General features: G+C 35.2%; 1 non-coding gene across 1 annotated transcript; it reads right to left on the bottom strand.

Moving 5' to 3' along the window:
* Window positions 1–13,882: 13,882 nt before the first annotated feature.
* Window positions 13,883–13,990, bottom strand: LOC128293578 (small nucleolar RNA R71). Its single transcript, XR_008283759.1, has one exon. It is a non-coding gene; the product is annotated as a small nucleolar RNA R71 (small nucleolar RNA).
* Between the last annotated feature and the right edge of the window lie 2,452 nt (window positions 13,991–16,442).

The raw sequence follows: 16,442 nt of genomic DNA, 5'->3' as shown, positions 1-16,442 counted from the left end.
AGCTCATTACTTGACTGAGCGAACATCATTCGAAGGGAATCAACTAATTTCAAGCACATACGAACATACCTCATTGCTGGAATTTTCACAAGTGTATAAACTGAAATTTTTACAGCAAGATTGCTCGTTCTCGAATCACGTACCTTCGGAATTTAACCGGATATAACGACTCGCTCAAATGCCTTGGGACAAAGCCCGGTTATAGTAACTCGCATACGAATGCCTTCGGGACTTAACCCGGTTTAGTAACTCGCACAAATGCCTTCGGCTTAGCCCGGATTTATTAACTCGCATTTAACGCCTTCGGATCTTAGTGCGGATATAGTCACTTAGCACAAAGCCTTGGGACTTAGCCCGGACATCATTCAAATAGCCAAGCACAATTATCAATAAAACATGACACATTCGTATTTCATTTTCATTAGGAAAATTCAAACACAAGTCACTTATCACATTTGCAATTTCAGCTCAATAGCCACACACAAAGAGCATGATCTAATCAAATCATAATCTAAGTTCCATTACTCGAAAACTTACCTCGGCCGTGGTCGAACGATTTCGACGGCTATTTGACTACTTTTTCCTTCCCTTTATCGGATTTAGCTCCTCTTTGCTCTTGAGCTTAATTTAACAAATAAATTGGTTTAATCATTTGAGCATCGAAAGGGGAATTCAAGGTACTTAGCCCACATATACATTAGACATTAGAGTCACATGTGCACGAAATCACGAATCGAGTTCAACACATTAGTTAGTACTCTCCTTAGCCAAATTTTCCAAGCCAAGAATAGGCATCAATATGCTTGCCTCTAACAGAATGCATGCACACCAACTCCCCTCATGTGGCCGAATATGCATGTCCATGTTGAGGCCAATTATACACTTAATACCACACAAAAACAGCATACATTTTACTAACTAACATTACATATTGTAGCTCAATACACATCTCTCATTCACTTCATAACCAAACATCATCACAAGCAAATATACACCTTGAAATAGTATATATGTCATACCAATACATCATGTGCAAACATATATTCATATATATATGTTAGAGCCGAATCTCAAGTTGATGGTAACTAAACATGAACATAAATCCAAAACACAAATCTTACTTTCCATGCAATGAGCATAACTCATACTTATGGATGTACCATGGCCGAATACATCACAACACCAAAATTTTTTGTCATGATTAAACAAAGAACTTGATGTCTTACTCAAAAATACTAAAAAGAAAGTCCAAGAGCCATCAATCCACCATCACATATATCATTAGCAAGCTTCATATTTAACATGCAATGGCATTAACACAAAATCCACCTTGGCCAAATACCATCCCCATGATATAACAAAGATTTGAACCATGGGCTAATAAGAGCATCAAGTTAGCAACCAAAAACATGCATGAATCTCATGGCACAACATCAAACATACCTTAATCTAGACACTAGTATGGCCAAGCCTCCTCCTAATCCTCTTCCAAACCAAGCATGAAGCAAAATTCCTTCCTTCTTCTTTTGTATTTTCGGCCAAAAGAATGAGAAAAGATGAACAATTTTTTTTCTTTGCTTTTCTTCAACTCACGCAAAGGGGGTTCACTCACACACATTTTTTTTCATTCTTTATTACCCATACTTATTTGTTTATTTCTTTTCTCCCATGATGTACCAACATAACATGTCTAGGACATGTTTTGCCCATGATTCCTTGTCATGGCCGGCCACTAGAACTTGGGGGGGGGGAATTTGACATGCAAGTCCTCCCCTTTGACTACATGCACTATTAGGTCCTTATAGATTAGCCTTTCACTTTTCAAAAGTGTCACACAAGTCCTACTAACTGAATTCACATGCAATCGGCTAAATCAAAGCTTGAAATTTTCACACATTCATAATTACATATTCTAGACAATAAATATTACGTTCAAACATTTCGGTGACTCGGTTTAGCGGTCCCGAAACCACTTCCCGACTAGGGTCAATTTTGGGCTGTCACATATCTATACATATATATATATATACACTTCCAAATGGGCATCACAATTAGATTTAACACCACCTTCAAACTCAATGAGATGGCCGAATGTATGTATATAAATACAATGTCAACTATAACATCTTTTAATCACCTAATTTCATCTCATGAACACTTAATCAATTTTTTTTTTCCTAATCTAGCATATATTTTCACATCTATTTGTATTATCATGTAAATTCACATATAACTACGTTTCTTAAGTTCTACATCTTAATGCCCATTATAGCCACTCCCAAAACCTAAATCTAAAAATCGGCAACATCCCCTTTCAACTATGATAGCCGAATACTCATTCTCTTTTTAGTCCTAAATTCGGCACCTCCAACAAAATGACCTAACAACTTCAACTTTCATGCTAACATAACAAGCAACTTAACACATCTATATAACTAACATGTTAATAGCATCAAGGTATCAACTAAAATTTTTAAGCTTCTTTGTCAAATCCCAACTCTCCGACAACCCCAAATCCAACCTTGGGATAGATAGAATTTAGACTCATCACCCAAAGGTTGTGTAAACTTCAAAAATATCATTGAACATACCTTGATCTAAAGGACCACTTTGGCGAATCTTGCTTCCTCTTCTTCCTCTAGTTACGACAATTGCAAAAGAAAGAAAACATGAGCTCTCCTTCTTCCCTCCTTATTAAGCATTCAAACTCCCTCATTTTCATGCCACAAGAAGTGAAAGAAAATGATGAACATTTTTTCTTTCTTCTCTCCTCAACTCACGGCAATGGGGGTACACTCACACCATTCTCTTTTTTTTTCTTTATTACCCATATTTCTTATTTTATTTTTCCTACATACCCACTAACTAAACATGTTTGCAACATGTTTCCCACCCATAGTATGGCCGGCCATCATGCTTACATTTGGGTAAATTGACATGCAAACCCACCTTTTTCACAACATGCACTTATAGGCCATCCTACATTTGCCTAGCACATTTCTAAATTTTCTCACATAAGTCCTATTTGATAAAAATTCACCTACAATTTACAAAATTCAACCATGAAATTTTCACACATGCATATGTACATATAATGAGCATCAACTATGACAGTTAATTATTTTTATGACTCGGTTTAGTGGTCCCGAAACCACTTTCCGACTAGGGTCAATTTAGGGTTGTCACAAGCATAATCATATATAGTATGTGGAGCAGGATTCTGATTTACTGGATCAGCAGTGATTGCAGGAGGCAGTAGGTTTTCTTGATTTTTAGCCATCTCCTCAGTTGTGGTGGAAATATCATCCTCTTGCTCTTCCTCTGTGTATCTTAGGCTTCGCCTTATTTCTCTTCGGTTTCTAAGAGCTGTGCGATCGATCTCACTATCAAAAAGTAATGGTCCCAACGGGTTTCTTCTAGTCATAAACTATAAAAACCTTCCAGAAGGAAAAAGAAAATTTAGTAAAATTAACTAAACTAAACTAAAATTTAAATTGCAATAAAATAAATGGCTAAAGTAATAAAAATTGAGCGTTCCTAATATTTTAGTTCCGCGGCAACGGTGCCAAAAACTTGATGTGCGTGATAAGTTTTATATTTATGAATGATCGTACTTGAAAACTAACTATTATAATGATAAAGGTAAGCACACCTATCGAACAGTAGTATAGTTTATAGGAAGACCGGAGTGTCAAACCCACAGGAACTAAAAGTACTAGTATTAACTTTCTTTTATTATCTAGCCTAAAGATAAAGAGGATTTGTTTTATCTAAACTAATAAATTAAACTAAGCATGCACAAGGAGTAAATTGGGGAAATACTTTTTTGGAAAGCTGATTGATTTAGACAATACCCAAGGGAAAAATCCATCTAGACTTCACTTGTTATTTAACTCTGAATTAGACGATTTATTCACTTGACTTGATCCGTAGAAATCCCCAAGTTATATTATTATCTCTCTCGATACTAACAACGTCTAACCCTAGGTTGATTGATTGAAATCTCTTTCTAATTAAAACCCCTAGTGTTGCATTAACTCGATCTATGGATTCCCTTATTAGGTTTTACCCTAATCCAAAAAAATTATGTCACCCTATTCTAGGGTGCAATCAACTCCGCTTAATTATGCTAGATCTACTCTTAGACAGGGACTTTTGCTCCTCTGAATAAGCACATCAATACTTGAATCAATTGGCTGGAATATTAAAGCAAGAATTAAGAACTCATAATTAAGAACAAGTCAAATATATATCATATAATTCATAAAATAATAACAAGATCCGTCTTAGGTTTTATTCCCCTTAGGTATTTAGGGGATTTAGTTCATAAGTGTAAAAGAAAACATCTCAGAAGAATAATGATAACAAAACATAAAGAATCCTAAAAACCCCTGAAGGAAATTGAAGGGAGATTTTCAGTCTTGAAGGAGAATCCGGCTTCTGAGATGGATCAATCTGCTTTCTTCAAGTAATTCTTTGCCACCTAGTCCGTGTGTTTTCTAGGTACCTCTTGGGGTGTTTATATAGGCTTTAGAATGCTTCAAAACCCTCAAGAGTGCCCTTTTCCGAATAGAACTAGGCTTGGCCTCGACAGGGACACGCCCGTGTGAGGTGGCTTAGGCAGTGTTGGAATCTGTTAAATAGACACGGGTGTGTGAACTAGCTGTGTGAGGAAGTCTAGGCCGTGTTGATTTCCCACATTGACCCATTTTCTTCATTTTTGGCTCGTTTCTCGCTCTTTTTACTCTCCTATGTTCACCTAACTATAAAACATGAAATTCAAGGATTAGGAGCATCGAATTCCACAAATCTAATGATAATTCATCCAAAAATATGCTAAGCATGGGATAAAAAAATGTATAAATTACGACTTATCAATGTGTGTCTTTGAATTAATATTTAGATTTGTAGTAATTAAAATTAATGCTAATTAAACTAAATTATTGAATGTTCTTATTGAACTGAAATATTGAATATTTTCTTTTACTGTAATGTATTCTAATCCAATGTGGTTATAAAACTTCCTATAAATGCCAGATTTTTCCCTTGCAAATCTCGTTCGAAATTAGTTTTATGAACCAAATTTAATTAGTAACATCAGATTTGTGCAGTATGGCAAGCCTTAATGTTTATTCCATACTAGTGGTTTTATTCATAACTTGTAGGGCAGTAATTGCAACGAAGGAGAATAACCAGATTATTAAGGAAAATAATTGTGAAACTAAAATGGGTTTTCCCTGTGTTCTAGAAGCTTTCACGAGTATTTTCAAGACAGGGAGTATTTCTAACAAGTGTTGCGTCGAACTTGTTATGTTGGGAAAAGTTTGCCACTCAGCATTAGTAAAGAGGACTCTTGAAAATCCTCTATTCAAAGACTTAAACCCAGCGGCAATTATAGAAAAGAGCATTCAGACTTGGAATAATTTCCTTGCATTGATCGATTCACCATCTCCGTCTTCTTAAGGATATACAATTGCTTAAGCTAACAAACGGTTACCAGTAAGGAGCCTAATATTGTACTTTTGTGTTTATTTTTGATATTGTTCCAAAAGCTTCATTAAAATGTGTCATTAAATTTAGGCCTAGTTAAATTATATTTAGTTGTACGAAAAATAAATGGTTCTAGAGAAGCCATTATTACTTAATACACTATGATTTTATACATGCCATTATTTTTAATTTTATAGCATTAGAACTCGATAACTATCTCAAGTCAAGCACTAGATATTGTTTCACATTGATTAAATTGACACAAATATCATTATTCTAAACATTAAGTTCATTTCAGTAATGTGGAATTGGAATGTTCTAGCGTGGTGTGAAACATTTCAGTAATGTGGAATTGGAATGTTCTAGAGTGGTGTGAAATTGAAACAATCTCGATTCCTTGAAAGTCTTTATACAATTTAAATTCACATTGCCTTTAATGGAAAAATACCTTGACTTCTTGAAGTTTTGAAAAGTGGAAACACAAAAATTTACACACTTTTTCATACCCTTTTTAACTTAAATTCATACGAATTCGGTTAAATTCTTGTCGAAAAATAATTAATTTTTATAAAATAATTAAAGTGCACTTAAAATATGAACATATTGAAATTTAGTTAATTTTATAATTATTTTTGATGAATTTTGGTTATTTTCGACAGATTTGCACAAAGGGCGAAAAATGGCTTGATAGACACTGCTAGAAGCACAAAACTAAGAAGCAATTTGAAGTATGGAGGTGAATTAATTTTCAGTCTAAGAGGGTCCAATTATGTGTATTAATTCATAATATAATTAATTTTAATTTATACCCAATTTAATTTGGGCTAAATAAATTATTATTAATTAATTATGGAAAAAGTGGTCCAGTTGAACAAAACCGATTAAACTGAACCGGCCATGGATTGGGCAGCCCAAAACCGTCCATATGCTGACACAAATCATCTTATAATCTGATTAATTAAGCTTGCAAAGAAGCCCTTGAAGACTTGTCAAATTTGCATTCAAGCCCTTCCACAATTGGTGGCTTTATGGATTTGCCCCAAGCCATATTTAGCAAAGTTGAAGCCATCTACTTTCCCACATAGATGGCCGGCCAAGGGGTGGCTCTTTGGCTACTACTTTTAGCAAATTTTAGCTGCTACATTCAGCTATAAAAACCCCCTTTGGCTGATCATTCAAAGCACACCTCAATTCATTCACATCTCTTCTATCCTCTCTCACTTTCTCCTCTCATTTTCCCATTTCAAGTCCCTTGCTCTTGTGCCGATTTCTCCCATTTGAAAAGGGTTCTTCTTTAGACATTTTTCAGCAGCAATTGAATGTTCATAGAAGCTTTGATCGGCGAGGACAACAAAGAACAAAAAACGGAGCAACTTTGTTAAAGCCTCGGAAAAACACCAGATTTGATTCCTGTTCCATATCTCTTTAATCTTTGTTGTTGTTATGATGAACATATCTATGAATATTTATGTTGTTGGAATGGTTAATTTAATCAGTTTAGCTTGGATTTAATTCGTGTTGGTTTGATTGCATTTGATCTGCTTAAATTATCAAAATTGTGTTTATGCTGTTATAGGCATCGGTAAAATGCTTGATTAAGTAAAATCATACCTAAGTTATTCTTGCATTACAATTGTGAGGTAGCTAATGAATTAATTATTTAAATGGATTGAAATTGTAATTAATGGACACAATACTTAATCAGTGCATGTTTATTCTTCTAAGGTAGCTGAAGGTTAAATTAGCAATGTATTTGGCGATACACTTGCCTTGCATAACTTGCAAGGTTATTGTAATTAAACTGTTTCAAGGTAAGAATACCTTGTTACCTCACTTAGTCTTTTATGTGCTCATTAGATTTTATTAATCGTTTGAATTAACATAGGGATATACAAGAGGTTAGTTCACTTTAATGAGTATGTATGTGCCATAACATGTTTGCTTATTAAAATCTATTTAATCATTTGAATTAACATAAGGATATGTTAATAGATGAATGGATTTGTGTAGGTGAATATGTTCATAACTTAGCAAATTACCGAGTTTCCATGAATTTATTCGTAACAACATAGACATGAGTTTAATAATTCTAAGTTAAAGAAATGTAATTAGATCAACACAATTATGTCATCTTGATTAAATCATATTATGAAATCGTGCATTTGTGATTTATTTCTTTAGTTACTTAGTTTAAAATCTTATTTTTCTTAATCACCCTTTTTAATAAAAAATATTTTTCTTCACCGAAGTGTTTTAAATTGCATTCATAAATAATCCTTTTCACAGTCGTTGTGGGTACGATAACTCGACATTTACTTGTTACTTTATTACTTGTTGTGATTGATTACACTTGCACATTTCCGTCGTTCCAAGTTTTTTTTTCCGTTGTCAGGGAATGTTTTAAAAAGTCATTATTTGTGAATTTGTTAGTTTTGCATTTTTTTTTACTTATTTCTGTTTAATTTTTAACTTAATTTTTCTGTGATCATTTCATGTGTTTATGACTATTGACCGAATTATTGACCTACTCCTTGTAGACCCTAAGATAGAAAGGACTTTTCGAGAGCGAAGAAGTTAAGCAAATCAGAGAAGCACCAAAGAGATGAACTTCGAAAATCCGATCCAAGGAAATGGAGCAAACCCTGCTCAAAATCCTATCCCTATTGCTAATGATAGGGATAGAGCTTTACAACAGCATGCCATTCCAGTATTTAATAATCTTAATCTGGGTATTAGGAGACCTGAAATTGAGGCACAACAATTCAAGCTGAAGCCAATCATGTTCCAGATGCTTCAGACAATGGGCCAATTCAGTGGAATGCCTACCGAAGATCCTCACCTACACTTAAGACTATTTATGGAGGTAAGTGATTCTTTCACGTTAGCCGGAGTACCCAAAGATGCATTACGATTGAAGCTATTCCCATATTCACTAAGGGACAGAGCTCGAGCTTGGTTGAACTCATTGCCACCGAACTCAATTTCCACATGGCAAGAGGTAGCAGAAAATTCCTTATGAAGTATTTGTAATAGCCCAAAATTGGGTCTAGTTGGAACAGAGGTTTCGGGACCACAAAATCTGAGATATAAATAATTATTTTATGATTATTTTGAGGTCTATGATATGATTGCATGATTGTGTGAAAATTTCGTGAAGAAATTCTATGCATAAAGTGCTTAATTCGAAGTTAGGGACTAAATTGAATAAGTTGCAAAACTTGCATTCTAGAAGTTTCTAGTATGAAATTGATTTGAAATATTAATTAGGAGGTCTTAAATAGAATTTGACCAATTTCTAAGTTATGGACAAAAATTGGACATGGATGGAATTTTTGGAAAGTTTAGTAGTAAGGGTATTTTGGTCATTTAGGGGTTGTAACGCCCCGTACCCGAGACCGTTTCCGGAGTCGAACACGAGGTGTTAACGGACTTAATTTATTACTTAAACAGCTCATACAATTCATTTTAAAATTTCTAGGCAAGCTGGCTAACTGCATCACAGTCGCTTTAAAAATCATATCTCGAGTTCCGAAACTTGAAATCCAATTCTCTAAATTTTTCCTGAAACTAGACTCATAGATCTATCTACTAATTTTTTTCTAGAATTTTTGGTCGGGCCAATTAGTACAGTTTATTAGTTAAATTCTCCCCTATTTTAGGGTTTGACTACTCTGACCTCTGTGTATTACGAATTAGATATCTCCCTGTAAAAAGCTTCAATGACTATACCGTTTGTCTCTAATAAAACTAGACTCAATAAGGAATCTGTACATATAAAGCATGACTTCTAATTATCTTTGTAAAATTTATGGTGAATTTCCAAAGTCAGAACAGAGGATCCAGAAATCGCTCTGGCCCTGTTTCACAAAAATTTAAACATCTCATAAAATATAGCTCATATACCTGTTTCGCTTCTTCCATATGAAAATAGACTCATCAAGCTTCGATTCCATAACTTATTAATTATTTAATTCCATTTATACTATTTTTAGTGATTTTTCAAATTCACATCACTACTGCTATCTGAATCTATTTTATGGTAAATTTTACCTATTTCATGGTTTCCATGGATTAGCTAGCAATTTGACATACATAACACCAAATATGATCATGATTAGCCATTCCAATGGCTAATCATTACCAAGCATTTCCATACCACTCAATAACCATATCATAATACCATATATACAAAATGATTATAATGCTATACATGCCATACTCAAAATATACAAGCCATTATGCCAAGATGGTATACGGATAGTGTGAGCGAGCCTCCCACCATTCCCGATTTCGAGCTGGCTTGTCAAAACTACAAGGAATGAAAAGGAGGAGTAAGCATAAATGCTTAATAAGTTCACATGCAAATAGCAAGTAACATAACCATATAAGCAAACATAAAACATCATTTGCATAATCATCACCAAGACATTCATATCACATTTTCATTTATCATCTTACCATATTGTTGTTATATCAATTTTTCAACCTGAGGGTTAAGTACATACCTGTTCAAAGTACCCATTTCACAACACTTACCAATACGTCCCTTTCATCTTGAGTATTCCTCCATTTCAGTAGAACTTTACCCATTGAACACATCAGAATATAATTTGGATACATGGAAAGTTTGCACATAAGTGCCACATATGTAGCCAAGCTACCATGTAACCCGCCCATAAGTGAACTCGGACTCAACTCAACGAGCTCGGGCGTTCGCATCCATAAGTGAACTCGGACTCAACTCAACGAGCTCGGATGCCTAGTTACATCTCACGAACTCGGACTCAACTCAACGAGTTCGGACATTCGCATCCATAAGTGAACTCGGACTCAACTCAACGAGTTCGGATGCTCAACCATCCTAGTGACATGTCACTTGTATCCTAATCTATTCCTAAGGTTCAAACGGGCTTTTTTCCTTGATCTCACATTACCGTCTTCCATGGAATATCGGAACCGATACTCGGTAGCAATTCATATTTATCAAGTAGTAAACATAATTTGCATATTACTCAACATTAACCACAAATCATAATATTTCACGATAAAAAAATCAGCATATCATATAATTAACATCAATAACTTAAAAATAACAATTATGCTACATTATTTACACATGAACTTACCTCGTATGTGAAAATGGCTACTTTTACCATTTCGTCCACAACTTGGTATTTTCCCCATTTTAGCCCGAATTTCAGTTTTCCTTGCTCTATCATTTAAAATATAGTCTAATTAGGACTCACATTATTCAAATTGACCCAAAATCATATTTTGGAAAAATTACAATTTTGCCCCTAAACTTTTGCATATTTACACTTTTGCCTCAAAGCTCGTAAATTAAACTTCAGCCTATTTTCTTATGTTTTATGACATGCTGATCATTTATTCCTTCTATGGCAACATGAAATTCTCACTCTAACATGTACTTATGACTATTAGGTATTTTTACCGATTAAGCCATTTTGCTCGTTTTCACTTAAAATCGAGTAACACAAGTTGTCTAACATAATTTAAAACCTCATATTCTATCATAAAACACCAAAATACACAAATTTCACCTATGGGTATTTTTCCAAATATAAACCCTAGGTTAAATTATTGCTAACATAAGCTAAATCGAGCTACCGGGACTCCAAAAATGTAAAAATCATTAAAAACGAGGCTAGAACGGACTTACAATCGAGCTTGGAAGCTTGAAAAACCCTAGCCATGGTTTCTCCTTGCTATATTCGGCCATGGGGTTGAAGATGAGCAAAATTGGCTTTTAATTTTGTATTTTAATTCATTTTACCCTAAATGACCAAAATGCCCTTACTACTAAACTTTCCAAAAATTCCATCCATGTCCAATTTTTGTCCATAGACTTAGAAATTGGTAAAATTTCTATTTAAGACCTCCTAATTAATATTTCAAAACAATTTCATACTAGAAACTTCTAGAATACAAGTTTTGCAAATTATTCGATTTAGTCCCTAATTTCAATTTAAGCACTTTATGCATAAAATTTCTTCACGAAATTTTCACACAATCATGCAATCATATCATAGACCTTAAAATAATCATAAAATAATTATTTCTATCTCGGATTTTGTGGCCACGAAACCACTATTCCGACTAGGCCCAAAATCAGGATATTACAAGGGTAAAATGAATTAAAATACAAAATTAAAAGCCAATTTTGCTCATCTTCTTCACCATGGACGTGTATACCAAGGGAGACTCCATGGATGGGGTTTTAAAGCTTCCCAAGCTCAATTGTAAGTCCGTTCTAACCCCGTTTTTCAAGTTCTTTACGTTTTTGGAGTCCCGGTAACTTGATTTAGCTTATGCTAGCAATAATTCAACCTAGGGTTCATATTTGGAAAAATACCCATAGGTAAAATTTGTGTATTCTGGTGTTTTATGATACAATATGAGGTTTTAAATTATGTTAGACAACTTGTGCTACTCGGTTTTAAGTGAAAACGAGCAAAATGGCTTAATCGATAAAAATACCTAATAGTCATAAGTATATGTTAGAGTGAGAATTTGATGTTGCCATAGAAGGGAAAAGTGATCATCATGTCATAAAACATAAGAATAAGGGATGAAGTTTAATTCCCGAGCCTAGGGGTAAAAGTGTAAATATGTAAAAGTTTAGGGGTAAAATTGTAATTTTTCCAAAGTTTGAGTTAAGGACTGTTTTGAATAGTACATTAATTAAATAAGTAAAATATGATGTGTTCATTAAGTGACCAGGATGTGGTAAGGTTATAAACAAGTAAGTTATACATGAGGATGATTTTATGGTGACCTTGTGATCATGGGCCTATACTTGTGATGTATGAAATGTAGTGAAAATGATTTGTGATATGTATGTTAAAATGAGGTTAATACAAAGAAAGTGTGAAAGAGTGAATTAGCAATAAAACTGTTTTGGACAGTAGCAGTGACGTGATTTTGAAAAATCACCAAAAATAGTATAAATTGAATCAGAGACTGAATGAGATATCGAATTAAAGATTAATCAGTCTTTTTTCATATAAAAGAAACATAGAAAGCAAAGGAGTTCTATATTTTTAGATATTTATGTTTTCGTGAGACTGATCTAGAATGATTATGTGATCCCCTGTTCTGACTTTGGAAAATCACAAATATTTGGAGAAAAATAATTAGAGGCTCAAAATTATATTTTTAAAATCCATAATGAGTCTATTTTCAAGATAAATCAACAAGAACATTATCCGAGTTCTGTACTGTGAGATAATTATTTTTTAGTGAAGAGAGGTCAGAACTGTCAGAAAGTGAAACAGGGGAAATTTTAATGAATAAACTGTACTAATTAGCTAAACCAAAAATTATGAAAATTTTATGGTGGAAAGATATGTGAGTCTAGTTTCAGGGGAAATTTACAGATCTTAATTTGGAGCTCTATAGCTCAAATTATAAATAATTAAGTGACTATGACTCGTGTGGACAGTTTGATGTGAACATTTATTAGTAAATTGTGAAATCGTACTTACAAGAATGCTATATACATTAAGGATGTGGAATAGAGAGGAGGAGGAGGAAAATAAATATATGTGGAATACATGGAAACTATGGTATATGAAATATTGATATAATGAAATAAATGATATGTGTTTATAAGAAAACAAAAGAGAATGTTATGTATCATGACATGTATATATATATATATATATATATATGACTAGTCTCAATGTAATGCTTGTTGGGTATGGAATTGAATTGAAATGTTTCGAGCAAACATGTTACTCTGCAAGATCTGAATCGTGGTATTTTATAAAGATATGATCTAGCTTTAAATATGAATGCTTGATGATTAAGTGAAGATATTTGGTAAGATGATAATCTTGGTATAAATGTATAAGTGGTACTATAATAAACAAGGTAAAATGAGTATGAGAGACACATGTATGATGACATACAAATGCTATGTTTGTGGTTTAATTGAGGATGTTTAATCATTAAATGAATACCATGTTATATGCTTTTGATTTTGTATAAGTGTGTAAGAGATCAAGGTTGACCAAAGCTTGGAAAATAGCCTAGGTATATTCCACACAGGAAGAGACACGACCATGTGTCTCAGTCGTGTATGGAACACGACTTTGGGACACGGGCATGTGGAGCCTTAAAGCATGAAATTTCCAAGATTTTCGTAAGTTCTCGGTTTAGTCCCAAACCCTTTCTAAAGTATGTTTTGGGCTCCGTAGACTCAAATAAGGGACTATGTGTAAGAGAATGAACACTTTGAAATATGAATAAAATTTTATGGCTCGTATTTTAGTTTAATGTTTGTATGTTTGTCTGGTAACGCCTCGTACCTTAGCCCGGCCTCAGATACGGGTAAGAGGTGTTACAGTATTTCCCACTTAGCAAGAATGCTAAGTTGAGGAACGAGATCACTGCTTTCCAAAAAAATGGATGATGAGTCCTGGTATGAGGCATGGGAAAGATACAATGAGTTATTAAAAAAGTGCCTTATTCATGGAATCCCACATTGCATCCAACTTGAGACATTTTATAATGGTCTCAGTGCTCACACAAGGATGGTAGTGGACGCTTCTGCTAATGGTGCTCTCCTTTCTAAGTCTTATAATGAGGCTTATGAAATCATTGAGAGGATTGCCAAAAACAATTACCAATGGCCAACCAATCGAGCAGTGTCAGGAAGACGAGTCACCGAAATACATGAAGTAGATACTCTTACTTCACTTGCATCTCAGGTATCATCAATACCCTCAATGCTTAAAAATCTTACTATTAACGGGTTTAATAGTTTTGCAGCATAGCCATCTAACCAATTTGAAAATATAGCCTACGTCTATTGTGGGGAAGGACATTTGTTTGAAGAATGTCCGTCAAAGCCAGAATCCATGTACTACATAGGTAACCAGAACCAAAATCAAGGAAGGCAAAGACTACAATCCAATTTCTATAACCTATCATGGCGAAATCACCTTAATTTTTCCTGGAGTAACCAAGGGGCTGGAACCAGTGACACTTATGCCCAACCTAGACCAACCCAGCCGCCTAGTTTCCCCCAGCAAGTTTAGAAACCAGCTCAAGCTGAATCGTCCAATAGCTTAGAGAATTTCTTAAAGGTATACATGGCGAAAAATGACGCCACTCTAAGGAAGTTGGAGAATCAAGTGGGCTAGCTTACCATTGAACATAGGAACTGACCACCAGGTGCTTTACCTAGCGATACGGAGAATCCAAGGATTTCGGGGAAAGAGCATTGCAAAGCGTTGACATTGAGGAGTGGAAAGATAGTAGAGCCCAACACCATCAAAGCTGAAAAGGAGTAAGCTGACGCTCAAGATTTAGAGGAAGTTTAACCGAGTGTTGAAATTCCAGTTTCACAATAACCAGAATCTGCAAAACCTGACAAGGAAATTTCAGAACTAGCTTTCTGACCAACTAACAACTCCGTTAGATGCAAAATTGTCACAGAAGATGAATCAACCACTTCTAGTAAAGAAACCACCACCACCCTACCCTCAAAGAGTTTAAAAGCAGAAGTAGGAGATTCAATTCAAGAAGTTCCTAGACGCACGCAAACAACTTCATATCAACATCCCGTTGGTTGAAGCACTTGAGCAAATGCTGAGCTACGTATGAGTTGGTGCAGATGATGTAGAAAGTAACGCGCCCACTCCCGCAGAAAGGACGGTGCCACCAGATAGTAGTGAAAGGCCCGTTATAGTTAGTTAGGGAGGAGGGGCTTGAGAAGCCTTCTTCCAAGCTATGAATGAATGGTTTGCCGAGTTTGATCGTACGAATCTGGCCGTTAGACCTCCACCCCATCATAATCCTCAGACTACCCATGTAGCTTCCCCAGTCACAGATACAGTTAGAAGAGAGAAGCCACCAGTTGATAAAATTAGAAAATAAGGGGCCAAAGAGTTTTGGGCTACTAAAGATGGCGATGTAGAGAAAGCTAAATTTTGGCTCCAGAATACTATCAGGGTCTTTGATGAGTTATCCTGCACACCTGAAGAGTGCATGAAGTGTGTTGTATCACTTTTACGAGACTCGGCCTACCATTGGTGGAAGACACTTGTGTCAGTAGTACCGAAAGAGAAGGTTACTTGGGATTTCTTTAAGGAGGAGTTCTGTAAGAAATACATTAGTCAGAGCTTCATCGACCAGAAAAGAGACAGTGACTGAATATGAACGTGAATTTGTCAGACTCAGTAATTATGCTCGAGAGTGTGTGTCTACTGAAGCTATTATGTGAAAGAGATTTGAAGATGGGCTCAATGATGATATTCGACTGTCTGTCGGTGTTTTAGAAACAAAAGAGTTTGTCATTTTAGTTGAAAGAGCTTGTAAGGTAGAGGAGTTGCTAGAAGGAAAGGGTAAAGCTGAAATTGAGATGCAAGACACGAAGAAAAGACAGATGAGCAAGTCGTTTCAGTCTACATCCAAGAGGCCAAGAGAGTTCTCTACGAGATCTAATTTTTCAGCAGGCTATTCTAGCTGAAACTGAGGTAGAAGATTTATGGGTCAGAAAGCTCAGACCACATCAATTGCGAGTGTTGACAACATTTAGCCTGATAGACCCGAGTGTCCTCAATATGGTCGACGTCATCCAGGTCAATGTCGAGCAACTGAGACTAGTTGTTTCCAATGTGGTGCATCGGATCATTTCATTCGGGAGTGTCTTGAGATGGTTAAAAGAGAAGTAATACCGAGTGTAAGATCAGGCAATGCCCTCGTTAGAGGCAGACCTCAGAGAAGTTCAGGAATAGGGGCATGTAGAGGTGCATATAGAGATTCAACAGTGAGACCCGATGTTAGAACACCTGCAAGGACCTATGCTATCCGTGCTCGTGAAGAGGCATCCTCTCCCAATGTAATTACGGGTACATTTTCTCTTCATGATGTTAATGTTATTGCTTTGATTGATCTGGGTTCAACCTATTCCTACTTTTGCATGA

The sequence above is a fragment of the Gossypium arboreum genome, chromosome 5 (assembly GCF_025698485.1).
Source record: "Gossypium arboreum isolate Shixiya-1 chromosome 5, ASM2569848v2, whole genome shotgun sequence".
In the NCBI taxonomy this organism is placed as follows: Eukaryota; Viridiplantae; Streptophyta; class Magnoliopsida; order Malvales; family Malvaceae; genus Gossypium; species Gossypium arboreum.
Note: the sequence above shows the minus strand (reverse complement) of the source record. Positions and strands in the feature narration are given on the sequence as shown.